Consider the following 13136-nt stretch of genomic DNA (forward strand, 5'->3'; position numbering starts at 1 on the left):
CATACCGGTTGCATTCGCGCAAATGCAATCAAGTCTTATTGGCTGAATTTTTAAGTTTTATAAAAGAACATTATTAAAGTTTTATAGTGTAATCCCGGCCTAAAACGTATTCCCGGCCTAAGTTATAAGTGGGAAAAGTTGGAAGCAACTCAGTGTGTTTGGTTAATGCGTTGGCATCACAGTGAAAGAGAAAAATATGTGTGATATTCATGGTAAATGGAAAAGTTTGTGCACAATATGTTATTATTGATATAATATATACATATACGATGTACTCATACATCATACTGTTATACATCATGATTTAATACATGATTTGAATACAATGATATTTTTCTATGTGCGTTTCACAAATTAAACTCTATTTTTTGCTACGTGTAATCCTGAATAATGTATGATAATATTCACATGATGCACCGAGGCTGTTTCTGTTTTTCTTAAATAAGCTCTCAATGTCGTACATTTTTACATTTCCAGCTATTTTTATACCTTCGTCATCATGTCCTCACCACGCATTGAAAAACGTCAATTATTCTAGATCACATAGGTGGGTATAAGAGAATTGCTGAAATTGGTATGCATCGTCTTTAGAGTTTTCCCCTATTCGAAAAAACATATATACTATAAAAAATATTCACTATATATCATTTATAATTTTGAGTAAGGTCATAATTATTTTGTAAGTATTATGCATAGCAGGAAATTGCCTTTTTGTAATTTGACCATTTCACGTACGCATGCGTAATCTTTACAATCCCTGCACATGTTAATATGGATTTCTGTTGTTTGTACTAGCATGAGAGTACATTTGAAAGCTTTATATATTGATAAAAAAAAATTTATATGTGATATTGATAACACTAATAAGATAGAATGTTAATGTGCACATAACTTGCTATTATAAACGGCTCATTCCGTTACTTTATATTTAAAAAAGAAATAAAAAAGATGTTAATCAATTCCATAACTCTAACCATCAATTAACTGATTTTTGAAAAAAATTATGACGGTTTTCATTTTACTAACAGATATTGGATTAGTCTATAAGGTTTTCGCGGCCATCATTTGATAAAAATTGTTTTTTCGGGTTCGAAGACCGTCGTCCGTTTGAGTTTGTTCTCAACGTTTCCCCAACACTAGTGGTTGGCATCATCAGGAGAATTGATAAACTGGATCAAAGTCAAGTTTTCCGGAGTCTCAGGTTGTATTTATGCACATAAGTGGCTTGAACTACACTATTGTTTTGCGATTGGTCAGTTGATTCTATGGCTGACAGCGTATTGTAAACAGTTGTTATGCTGGTAGAACCTGATTGGCCGAGAGATGTGGAGTTATCTGATTGGCTGTTCAAGGTCCAGCAACAGAATGATGACAACAGCCAATCAGATAACTCCACATCTCTCGGCCAATCAGGTTCTACCAGCATAACAACTGTTTACAATACGCTGTCAGCCATAGAATCAACTGACCAATCGCAAAACAATAGTGTAGTTCAAGCCACTTATGTGCATAAATACAACCTGAGACTCCGGAAAACTTGACTTTGATCCAGTTTATCAATTCTCCTGATGATGCCAACCACTAGTGTTGGGGAAACGTTGAGAACAAACTCAAACGGACGACGGTCTTCGAACCCGAAAAAACAATTTTTATCAGATATTGGATTATTTCTTGTAGATCTACTGGAGGAACACTCTGGTTCCTTGCAGTTACAGAGTAAATGTTCCATATTCGTGTATTCATGTGTGTTTCTGTTTTTTTTTTTTTTTTGTACAACTTTGTACCAGTGTGGTGATGTTGTTAAAAAAATATTATAATACATACGAGAAAACACAAAAAAGTATTTAATATTTAAATACTATTCGCGAATGGGAATATTTGAGGAAATTGGAACCGGAGAAAAAGTCAGATTTTAAACTTTTTCAAAAAATATTATGACTATATATGAAGTTTCTTCCCCATTACTATGTGATTTATGGTCGCTTCGAAAATTCAACTCGTGTAAAAAGATAAAAATGAATGTATAAATAATTAAAACATTTCCCGAATGCATTTCAAAGTTGTTTTAGTACGTTCACAACGCTCGTTAATGCGTTAGTTTTAAAAGCATACTATATTTAAACGTTAATTAAAACTATTAAAACTAAGTTACAAGCGGAAAAGTTGAAAGCGTCCTCTAACTTCCAAAATGAAAGTCAGTCATATTTCTTGTTCGATAATTAGGGTACAAGTCTCTAGGAATCGATTAATCCCAAAGCGATAGTATTTGAAAATCAGGGAATTGCCAAGGCCTTAAAAATAATGCAAGCGGGGAATATTAGGAATTTAAACAATGAGGCTGGTGCTTTTTGGATTTTAAAAACATCAGGGACGTTGATTTTTCTGCCTAATCATAGGATTTATCTATTTTCCCATATTATATGCAGGGTGTTTTATCAAAAGTGTGAAAATAGTAAAAATTCTACGGTCAACTTGAAGTCAAGTGGAACGATAAGAAAGATAATAAATTCACAATTTACGGAAATTCATATTTGATAGAAAAATAGTAAATTCACAAATTACGGAAAATCATGTTTGATGAAAAAAATAATAATTTCCCAATTTACGGATATTCATATTTGATGAAAAAATAACAATTACACAATTTAATTAAATTCCTATTAGATAAAATTGATGTTTAATGAAAAAATAATTCTTGGAATGAATAACCGACCCACGGTTGGTTACCTCTAATTTAAATAAAACAGAATTTTAACATCCTAAAGATGATTTTAACTTTCTAAAATGAAGAAAACTATTGAATCTATCATCTAAAAAGAAGAAAAAATAGATCAAATCCATAATCCTTTCTCTAATGTCAAGATTTCCAATCCGATAAATCCTCATAAAATTTATTTCACCATTAATTTCGAACTATTCATCCACGCATTTCCTCAAAACATATGTTTTTGTCGATTTCAATGAATGCGTTTTGATTATTTGAATTTATCCTCCCATTCATGTCGATAAAAATGAAAATTCAAACATGATGAAAAGAAACGTTCAAAAGGAAAACTTACTCGCCATCTTAAAAGGAAGTCATTGCAAAAAAATCCCAAAAAAACTGGCGTAATGCCAAATAGCAGATTTCCGGGTACCGTACTTATGAAACTATTCTGCAAGAAAAGGCTCAATTCCGAGAAGAAGAGGGAAACACTCTTGGAAACTGAATCTCCAATGGAATTTTCTCTTTTGTCCAATGATTGACGTTTAAAACTCGGGTTCGATAACCTTTAAGAAAAGTATTTTTTCTAACCTTAAAACCGTATCCAATCCGTTTATATTTCAGCATTTTTCTATTTCGATTTTGAACGATGCAAGTTCCTGTGACGCCAGTGATTTTTCTCAGGATTCAGAGTTATGTGATTGAATTCTTCTGTTGCTTCGTTTATAGAATACACAGTAAAACCCATAACAACTGTCACCTCTCAGATGCGGTCACCCCCGTTTTTTACGGCCAAATAAAAATATCCCGGCAAAAAAAGTCTATATAATGTATTTCGAACCCCTGTTTAACAATCACGGACACCATTTTCATCATTCGTTCCATTCGACTTGGCATTGTTGTATGCATTCCATCTTTAGACATTTGTGATACAAATCATCAAATCCAATTATGATTCGACTAGCTCCTAGGAGTTACTTAGCGCCTTCAAAGGCTTCCTGTGTGTTGAAATTAATATAACATCGTCAGCGTATATACCCAGGATGCCCTTTGGTACCGTAGGATAATCATCCATGAAAATATTGTGTATCATCGGACCCAACTGGGACCTTGGTTAATTCCTGCGATTATACGTCTTTTCTTCTGATATAGATTCGTTTATCTTGACTTGAAAGGTCCGAGAAGGTAAATATGAACTCAAAAATTTGATTATTATTGAGGGCGTAGCCCGTATTTATCAGTTTGAAAAACAGCCCTTCACGCCAAATTTTATCAAAAGCTCGACTGTAATCTAAAAGACCTGTAACAGAGTAATCTCTATAATTTTTAGCTTCTTGAAGGCATTCGATCACCCTAACGAGCTGATGAACTGTTCCGTGCTCTGCCTTGAAACCGAACTGTTCCATTCGGCCTATGTTGGATTCAAATCAAATTTATTCATTTCCAACATACAGAGACAACATTAATTTTGTAAGACATATTTATCATCCAGAGGCTATGATGCCTGTACGGATAATTGAAAATTTACATGAATTATTAATGAATAGAATAAAAAAATAAATTCGTTGGTAAATTTGATCAGTCTTGCAGCAAATACCCTCTCGAATAACTCGGACAGATGAAAAAGAAGAGCGATAGGCCTGTACGAGGATGTGAATGCTGGAGGTTGAATATGTTTCGGAATCAATTTTATTATAGCATTTTTTCCAATATGCGGGAAAATAAGCCAGAATTAACTTGAGATTGAAAATGCTTGTAAATCCACGTTAGGTAATTTACGGGGGGCTTCAATTTGGATATGATTTTCTCTATCTCGCCCGGGCTCGTCGGTGGCAAAACTGCGTGATCCAATCGAGGCGGGTTCATCAAGCCCTCTCTCACTACTTGATTTATTCGCTGCCGATGTTCTGAAGTGGAGACGTCATTTGGAGAGAACTGCTGTTCTAGATCCACTTCGAATTCATTTACTTTCTGCTCGTCCTCAAATATCAATCCCTTGGATCTGCTGTCGATCGCTGGAATCGTAGTGGCTTTCTTGTTCTTTTTCCTAGAGATGTCGTATACCCCCCCCCCCACCTTCTGGCTTAGCGTCCATTCATCCAACCTCTCGTTAAGGAAGTTCCTGATAACGCTTCGCGTCCCGACTTTTCTTCTATTGTACTCGGAGTGAAAGTGCGGATCTCTGGTTTTCCGGTACAATTTTCTGTACCTGTTCTTCTCTCTTACCTTTTCTTTGAGAAAGTATGGAAGCGCTAGTGGATTATGACTTCTAAGTTTCGTAGAAGTTGCTGCGTCTACGCATGCCTGTATGTCATTCGCGATCTTTTCCAACTGGGTTTCCACTTACTCTTCTGTTTCCTGCTGTGGAATTAGTATAGGTATGTCTTGGAGTAAACATTGGTATTTTTTTTTCCAGTCTGTCTTTTAGGAGGTGTAGGTTGGTACACGGGTCGTGTAATTTATAACTTCAACTGGCAGATGATCCGAGTCAAAAGCACTCAGGACCTTCGATTGTAGTTGAAACTGTAGGTTTTTACCAGCGTTATGTCCAGAGTATCTGGTCGGCAGTTCAGGTTGTACGGGTAGTGAGTGGTAGTTTGAGATCCTACAATGCATATTCCATTTCTGTCGCAATGTTCTTTTAACTTTTTACCTGCTGAAGAGTCAATTTCGGAGCCCCAGTAAGAATGTTTTGTATTTAGGTCTCCCATTGCCATAATTGGTATATCATCTCTGAAGATAGATAGCTCTGATGACTTTGTAGTCGAAAATCTTGGTTTGGAGGTTTATACAGAGACGCTACTCGCATTTGTAGATTGCGACCGAACGATAAATCGACAGCCACAGCCTCCGCATTTGTGGAAGATGGTAACTCCGCGATGTTGCAAAGAACATGCTTTTAACATATATATATATATAGCCACACCACCTTTGGAGCCAGTGATTCTATCATTTCTGATAGATGAGAAGTTCGTAATTTTATCCCTTTTTCCAGGTTTCAAAAATGTTTCGGAGACACGTGCCATGTCAATTTTTCTATCCTGAACTAACTGACGGAAATCTGATAAATCACTCCTCAATCCGTCTGCGTTCCATTGTAGAAGAGCGATTGGTTTGACCTTTTTTTGGCATTGTGTGAGCACTTTTAGTATCTTTAAAAGAGCTTCCTCTAGTGGGGCTCTTCTGTCCTCTGGCTTGGTACTGAGGATGCCGAAAAGGCATTCCTACATCAAGAATATCGTCCTCAGTAAAACCTTCCGTCGAAGAGGAGTTTTACTGTATTTATCAAATAAAATTACTTTTTAAAGAGAGTTACCCAAAATTATACACATGCAGTTTGAACATGAAATAAGTAATTTCTGCGACTTGGACTAACAATCCGATTAGTACAGAAATTTATACTCATACTATCAAAAAATTCTGCTATTAAAAATTAAAACTCCCGTTAGGTGGCGATTTTTGTGGTGTGACTGCTTGCCATCCGTATTCATCTCGGGACTTTATTGTTTGAAGACATTACTGTCAGTGGTCAAGAGATACTCGTATGCTCTGTGATTGTGAATAGGTATGGTGAGATGCTTTAGGGCAGTGTTCTTCATCTGCTAATCCACCGACCTTAAGTAATTTCTACCTGTCCATAAAACAGTTTATATATAACCAATACTACTTTTTTACTTAATTGTCAGTGTCTGATTTCCGAATCGGAATATTGCTGGGAACACTTCCTAGACTAGGGGTTCTTAACCTTTTTCATCCAAGACCAATGGAACTTTGTTTTTTGTGAATTAGTGAAATCAGTGACGCAATAAATATGTTTATAACAGAACTGTAGATGAATTTTTGTGACTTACCTCGGAGGCCCCTGCAAAATGTCTAAAACAATTTGACGGACTACTTGTGTCCAGGGCTTCCCTCTTACAGAAATAAATGAAACCGGGCAGCGGGTTTCCAAAGGTTGGGAACCCCTCACCTATGGCATGGTCCGCGGACCATAGGTTGAGAAACGCTCACCTAAAGCTATTGATTGATTTTTTTTCTCTAATTCGAATATTATTCAAGGAACATTATATTGATTCGATTTTTTCAAAGATAATTTTTCATTTTGTCAAATGCATCGAACGTTACAAATTTTCTCTCCATCTGCTTTTTTTTCCCCCACAAACCGTATTTCATGGCACAAAACGAAAAACAAAACAAAAAAATTCCTTCAATAATTTATCAGCAAGAATGAATTATATCGTGTTTCCTAGAAATGGAAAAGCAATTTTTTGTGTTGATTGAATTTCTTTGAGGAAAACAATTGTTTTTCCTAGATTTTTGGTCGAAGCATTCTACTTCTTATTTCCTGAGTACCCATAAACCCTACAGTGCATACTGTTGCCGATTGGTAAAATCTACTTTAAATGTTTCTTTTCCCGTTGCCAATTGACAACTTCAAGTTTGAGACATTCATTATTCCCATTTTTCATTTTCACTCGAAAGCAGTTCATAGGTGGCAGCAAAACTCCTCAATTAAAAAAATAAATGTAGATCTTCTGTAACTTGTCAATCAATTGATCACTCACAGGGTCACTCATATGGTCAGGGCAGGTAAAGTGTCACAACTAAATGTCCACGTTCACTTAATTTGTTATTCTTATCATCAATCATCTGTTCACTCATACGGCCATTCATACAATCGCTCATGTGGTCATGGCAGGTGAAATGTGAAGGGAGTAAATTTCCAGTTCACTTGATCACTCATAGGGTCACTCATACGGCCAGAGCAGGCAAAATGCCATCGGAGGCTAAATGTCCAACTTACTCGGTCATTCACACCATCATTCACGTTTACTCGTACTGTCCTTTATACGCCCAGGGCAGGTTAATTTGTCACGGGTAAATGTCCAGCTCACTTGGCTACTCATACGGTCACTCACTTGATCACTTGTGCCATCATTCATATGTTCTCTCATATTGTCACGGCAGGTGAAATGTCGGGGGTGGGGGGTAAGTGTCCAACTCACTTGATCAATGATAGGGTCACTCAACTGGCCAGTCACCAGGTCGCTAATATGGTCAGGGCAGGCGAATTGTCCGGGGTTGAAATGTCAGGGGTGAAATTTCCGGGGGCCAAATGTAACGGGACGAAACGTGCTAGGGGCGAGATGTCGGGGGCGAAATGTCGGAGGCAAAGATTCTGTGAACCAAGAAAATCATACACTGTAGGGTCGAAATGATATACATATTTCCAATTCCTTTTTTGCGTTGGAGAGTTTGCAACCAAATTTTTCTTTCTTTCTATAGTTTGAATCACAAAGAAGGTAATTATGTATTTGTAAAAAGTAATAAAATACTTCAATACATTTATTTTATATGCGATTTCACGTCCTCTGTACGTCCTCTTTAAGACACTGTGTAAAGTAATACAATTCGGAATAGATTTTTTGTTTAATATTTGTCCTGGCTTTCTATGAGCTTGATTAATTATGGAAATAATTATCAGCTCAAAATGAAAAAAAATCATGCATTGTAGGGTTAAGCGACCAATATTATTCAAATATACATGTATCGGTGAATGTGATAAATCGGTTATATATTATTCGCAATAAAATGTTATTAGGCAGCGTATTCACTAATCACCTCGGTAAGTTTGATAAATTCATCCCATTAACCGGTGATTACGTATAATATCCAAGCGTCGCTTGTAAATTTGACAAAAACTAGAAAAATTACCACTTTTACTGGCGATTATGCATAATACCCAAGCGTCGTTGATAAATTCGATAAATGCTGAAAAAATATCGGGGTAAAATAGTGAAATTTGTTAAATTAGAATTCGTTATATCGACATCCAAATATAGAATTCGTCATTGGGTATTATGGATAATCACCGGTAAATGATGAATTTAGGAAAATTTATCAAATTTGCCAAAATTTCGGTGATTATGCATAGTAACCGGATTTATCACAATTAATGTAATATATGTACATATATATATAGGGTTCGAAGGAAAATCGTTCTCCACAGTTTTTATTTTCAATGAAACAATTCCCGGCAATGAAGAGTCTTCCTTAAATAAAGTACGCATAAGCCATGGGTGTCAACGCGCAACCCGGGGGGCCACATGTGGCCATTGGAGCTTATTGCCGTTCTTCTAAAAAAAATAGCTAAAAACTCTGTAAGGCAATTCACTAAAAACAATTCGATGAATTCCACAGGCCACTGGGACGTAAGTCTTATTGCGATATTTAAAAATTGTGAACTGCTTTTTCCAGTGCATTTAACAGGCCCGTAATTTGGAGGGTCAGGGGGGAGCTTTTGAAAATACACTAAAAATGCTATATATATACATACATTGAGTACCTGTCTTTGCCCCCACCCTTCTAGAAAAAATTGAATTGACGGCCCTGGGGCATTTAATACAGTATCAGTGCTATATTTTCAATCGGGAGGCCCCGGGGAATTAATATTTATTGGGAATATCTCTCGCTCTCTCTCTCTCTCTCTCTCCCTTTCTCTCTCTCTCCCCATCTCTCTCTCTCTCTCTCTCTCTCTCTCTCTCTCCCTCTCTTTTTATTTTTCAGGAGGGAAAATTGGGAATCCAAAAAAGCACACATAACTACAGAAATTCTTAGAAACATCTACATAAACTATAATTTCTCAATTTTAGAAAATAAAATAACTCCAAAATAGTAAATAATATATTTTTAGTTTCGTTTTTTGAATTAATTTTCCAAAAAAATGTCGCCAAAATTAAATATTAGCCACAGCTGAAAAGACATTAAACAATAAGTAAATGAATTCATAGAAATTAATTATATCGGATAATTAATGTAATCACTTACCAAAAAAAAACTGAATTTTCTAACATAATAAATGAAAAGCAGGAGGGAGCCCCCATGCAGGGGGCAATCCTCCATGATTAATTAAGATGTAAAAACTAAATATTCTATATCAATTTTTGAAACATTTTGAATCCATACTGAATAAATTCGAACAGTGTTTTTCAACCTTTCCGAACCCAAGGACCAGTAAAATTTCTGAAACAATTTCTGAAAACAACGGGACAATCGTGTCCCATATTACGGGACATACCTGTAATTTTCGTTATCCAAATTGATTTTTCATTTGTCCCGTTTTTCCAACGATACTTATTTGAATTTGTAATAATCACTAAAGGCGTGCGTGTAAAATACGCACACACAGCGTTTTTATAATATAAATTATAAAAATACACTGTCCCGTATAACGGGTCATTTTTTTATTTTTAGTGGTTCTGAATTTCTTTTTATACATTTGTCCCGTTTTTTAAATATATTTATTTACTGTTTTTCTCGATTTTTCAGCAATTTTAACTACAACTGGGGATTTTGCTGACACGGCAACGTTTTCAAATGCATCCCGTATTTTAGGGTTGAACGCTTTTTCCCGTCAAATATTTTATTTATATTTGCATATTGTATTTGCTGCTATTTGTAGCAAACTTTTATTTCTCTCCCTTCACCCCTTTTTTGCAGTAATTAGCAAAGTTGTCGTAAATGGCATTTTTGGGGGCTGCAATTTAGTGATATCTCGTATTTAGGAACCGCAATTTCCAGCATTTTATTATGAGTATTTTTTTCTAAAAGTCCTGCATCTACCTTATTCTACCAAACATAATATGTATGCTCATATGTTACTTTCTTTTAAAGTCATGCGTTCTATCGTCTACAGATGGCGATTTCCTAAGTATACGAAAGCCCCGCTCATCTGAACTAATTGGGACCGAGACCTGTTCGGATAAGCGAAAAGTTCTGATTAGCGGGGGTTTGTGTGTGTGTCTTTTAAACATAGCTTTTCGAAAACTAACTATAGTGAGTATCCCTACTGGTTTTCGGATGGAGAGGGTTTTCGGGTTATCAGGGGTTCTGATTAGCAGGGTTCTAGTGTATATGTATTTGAATAATTATAAATTAATAACAATTTTAAAGTTTCCCAATATACACATGGGATATATAATAATGGGGGGGGGGGGTTGATAATACAGTCGAATCCCGTTATAACGATTTCCAAGAGACGGGAGAGATCACTCCATTGTAACAAAATTTCGTTATAAAGGAATTCCAGTTTCTTGCATTGTTCTTATGTATACTTATATGGGGGGTTAGAAAAGTGGTCGTTATAAAACGAGATTTTTTCGCTATAACGGTATTCGTAGCAAACGGGATTCGACTGCGATTGTGGGTTGAGAATCAAAGTTGTCTAAATCACTGGAATGCAATTACTTATAACAACCCGTTCTGACCTGAAAGCTCCCCAAAAAATAAGTTCTCCTTAAAACGTTCTTTTCCTTACGAACAAGTTAAGTTGTCTTACAAGCAAGAAATCGTTTCAAAGAGAAAACTGATCTTTTGGAATCTTCCAAAAAAAAAAAAATACTTATAATTTTGAATTCTGACTGTTCTGCTAGTCGGCTAAATCACGTAACGAAATTCTAAGCAAAAACTCTTACACAGAATCGACTCGACTGTTGAGGGACCAAAAACTAGCTTAACGACGGGAGGAGAAGATGTTTTGATGCAGATAAAGCAACAACAATTTTCAACAGTTGTTTGGACCAAAAAAATTTTAAATTCGCTTATAACGAGGAGCTCATTATGACAAAAATTTTCCTCCTCATCGTGTGCTGTCGTTATAACGGACTTTTAACTTATAGTGGAACTTGATTATACCGACCTTGGTAGTGACGAAACCTTAGCTATAACGCCAATAATTGACTACCCGGACGATTTTTTATAAACAAATCCTACATTCCTAGCTATATTATTGAAAATTAGCGCATCGTGATTCGCCGAAATGTTTGATGAACCATTACGTCATGCATAGTGAAATCTTTGCTGGTGACGTGTAATAATAGATATACTTAATTGTGCGGGAATGCGACATACCCAGATGGAGCAATGGTTAGACGGGACACGCTTACCGAAGGTTGTGTTCGACTCCCTCAAACCCATCGGTGATTTTTTCCTCCATCCCTCCATATTGCTGTTATTGATTTGCTAAAAAATGCTTCAATTTTTTTCTTCTAATTTAATCAAATGCGGTTCAGGTGCATCAATATGATAATAATGACGGTCCCTGTTATCATTTACTGATTCACTAAAAAATGCTTTCATTTTTCGTTAATGAACTTTAAAATTCAGTTTCGCCAAAAACTCCGCCCGTCGCGACGTTTTATTACCTTTTATGCTCGTAGTGACCAATCATCGGCGTGCTAATGCCTTTTCTGTTACTAAGAATGTACGGACTGTAATTGCGCTGCCGTCCGGGCTGATCAATAATGTTGATGAATCTTGCTTACAACGTCTGAGAAAAAGTACCGACCTTGGATGTAACGACACATTTTCGCCACCTTTGCTTTTGTTTTTACGCGGTTCGGGTTCTCAAGAAATTTCTAGAATTTGAGCTCATCACATTGTGGCAACTTTGTCTCTTGAAAAAAAAAAGTGTTATATATTTAACGCTCCAATATATGTATATATTGCTCATTCGTATGAGCCATATCCGGGAAATTCCCGTATTTTTTCGTATAATTGCTGACCTCCCGATTTTCTTTCTTGGACCATTTCTTCAACGAAGTTTATTTAAATTAACAATATTTGCTTGAATCGGGGACAAAGTTAATTTACATAATTCATAAATTTTGTTATAATGAATGTTTTGAATATAAATATTTCTCTCGCAATTTGGCCGCAATGTTCGATTTTTTATTTTATTTATTTATTTACTTTTCCGTGAAATACATTTTGGCAGACTTGCTGTAGCACTATATTTTTCGCCAAGAGTTATTTGTAAGCAGTATTTAGGACAAGGGTGCTCAACCTTTAGGATAGCGCGAGCCACTTCATTGGTATGATAACGTGTCGCAGGCCACTTAAGTGATCTGAAAGTGTGCCTTGGGTCACTCAGATAATCTGCACTATACCTCGGGTAACTTGAGTGATATGGAACTGTGTCGAGGATCACTCAAGTGATATGGAACTGTGTCGAGGATCACTCAAGTCATATGGAACTGTGGCGAGGATCATTCAAGTCATATGGAACTGAGTCGAGGATCACTCAAGTGCTCTGAAAATGTGTCACGGGTTGATTAAGGGCTCTGAAAATGTGTCACGGGTTGATTAAGGGCTCTGAAATCGTGCCGTAGGTCATTCAAGTGTTCTATAAATATGCCGCGAGCTACTTAGGCCATGTGTAAATTTGGCATGGGCCACTTGAGTAAAACAAGCTGTGCTGCGGGTTAATCATGTAATCTGTAAATGTGTCACTCAGTTAATTTTTTTACAAAATTAAGTTTGAGCTCACGGTTGATTTCACATGACTCTGAGGGTCGCATTTGGCCATGGGGGCCATGGGGTGAGAATATATCTCATATGCAAATATGCAAATATGGATAATATCATATCCATG

General features: G+C 36.2%; 1 protein-coding gene across 2 annotated transcripts in view; it reads right to left on the reverse strand.

The window, feature by feature from the left end:
* The window catches only part of LOC149084430 (uncharacterized), a 244429-nt gene that overhangs the window by 108947 nt on the left and 122346 nt on the right, over positions 1-13136 (reverse strand). Inside the window, exon 2 of one of the 2 annotated variants that reach the window (XM_089234822.1) lies at positions 490-600. The exons of the other annotated variant lie outside the window; for it this stretch is intronic. The gene's annotated coding sequence lies outside the window, so the exon portion shown is untranslated. The remainder of the gene's footprint in view (positions 1-489; positions 601-13136) is intronic. 2 annotated transcript variants of the gene reach the window in all.

Source organism: Pholcus phalangioides, unplaced genomic scaffold, assembly GCF_987345545.1.
Source record: "Pholcus phalangioides strain wild (caught in Gottingen) unplaced genomic scaffold, Ppha-v1.0 ptg000008l_1, whole genome shotgun sequence".
NCBI classification, from domain to species: domain Eukaryota; kingdom Metazoa; phylum Arthropoda; class Arachnida; order Araneae; family Pholcidae; genus Pholcus; species Pholcus phalangioides.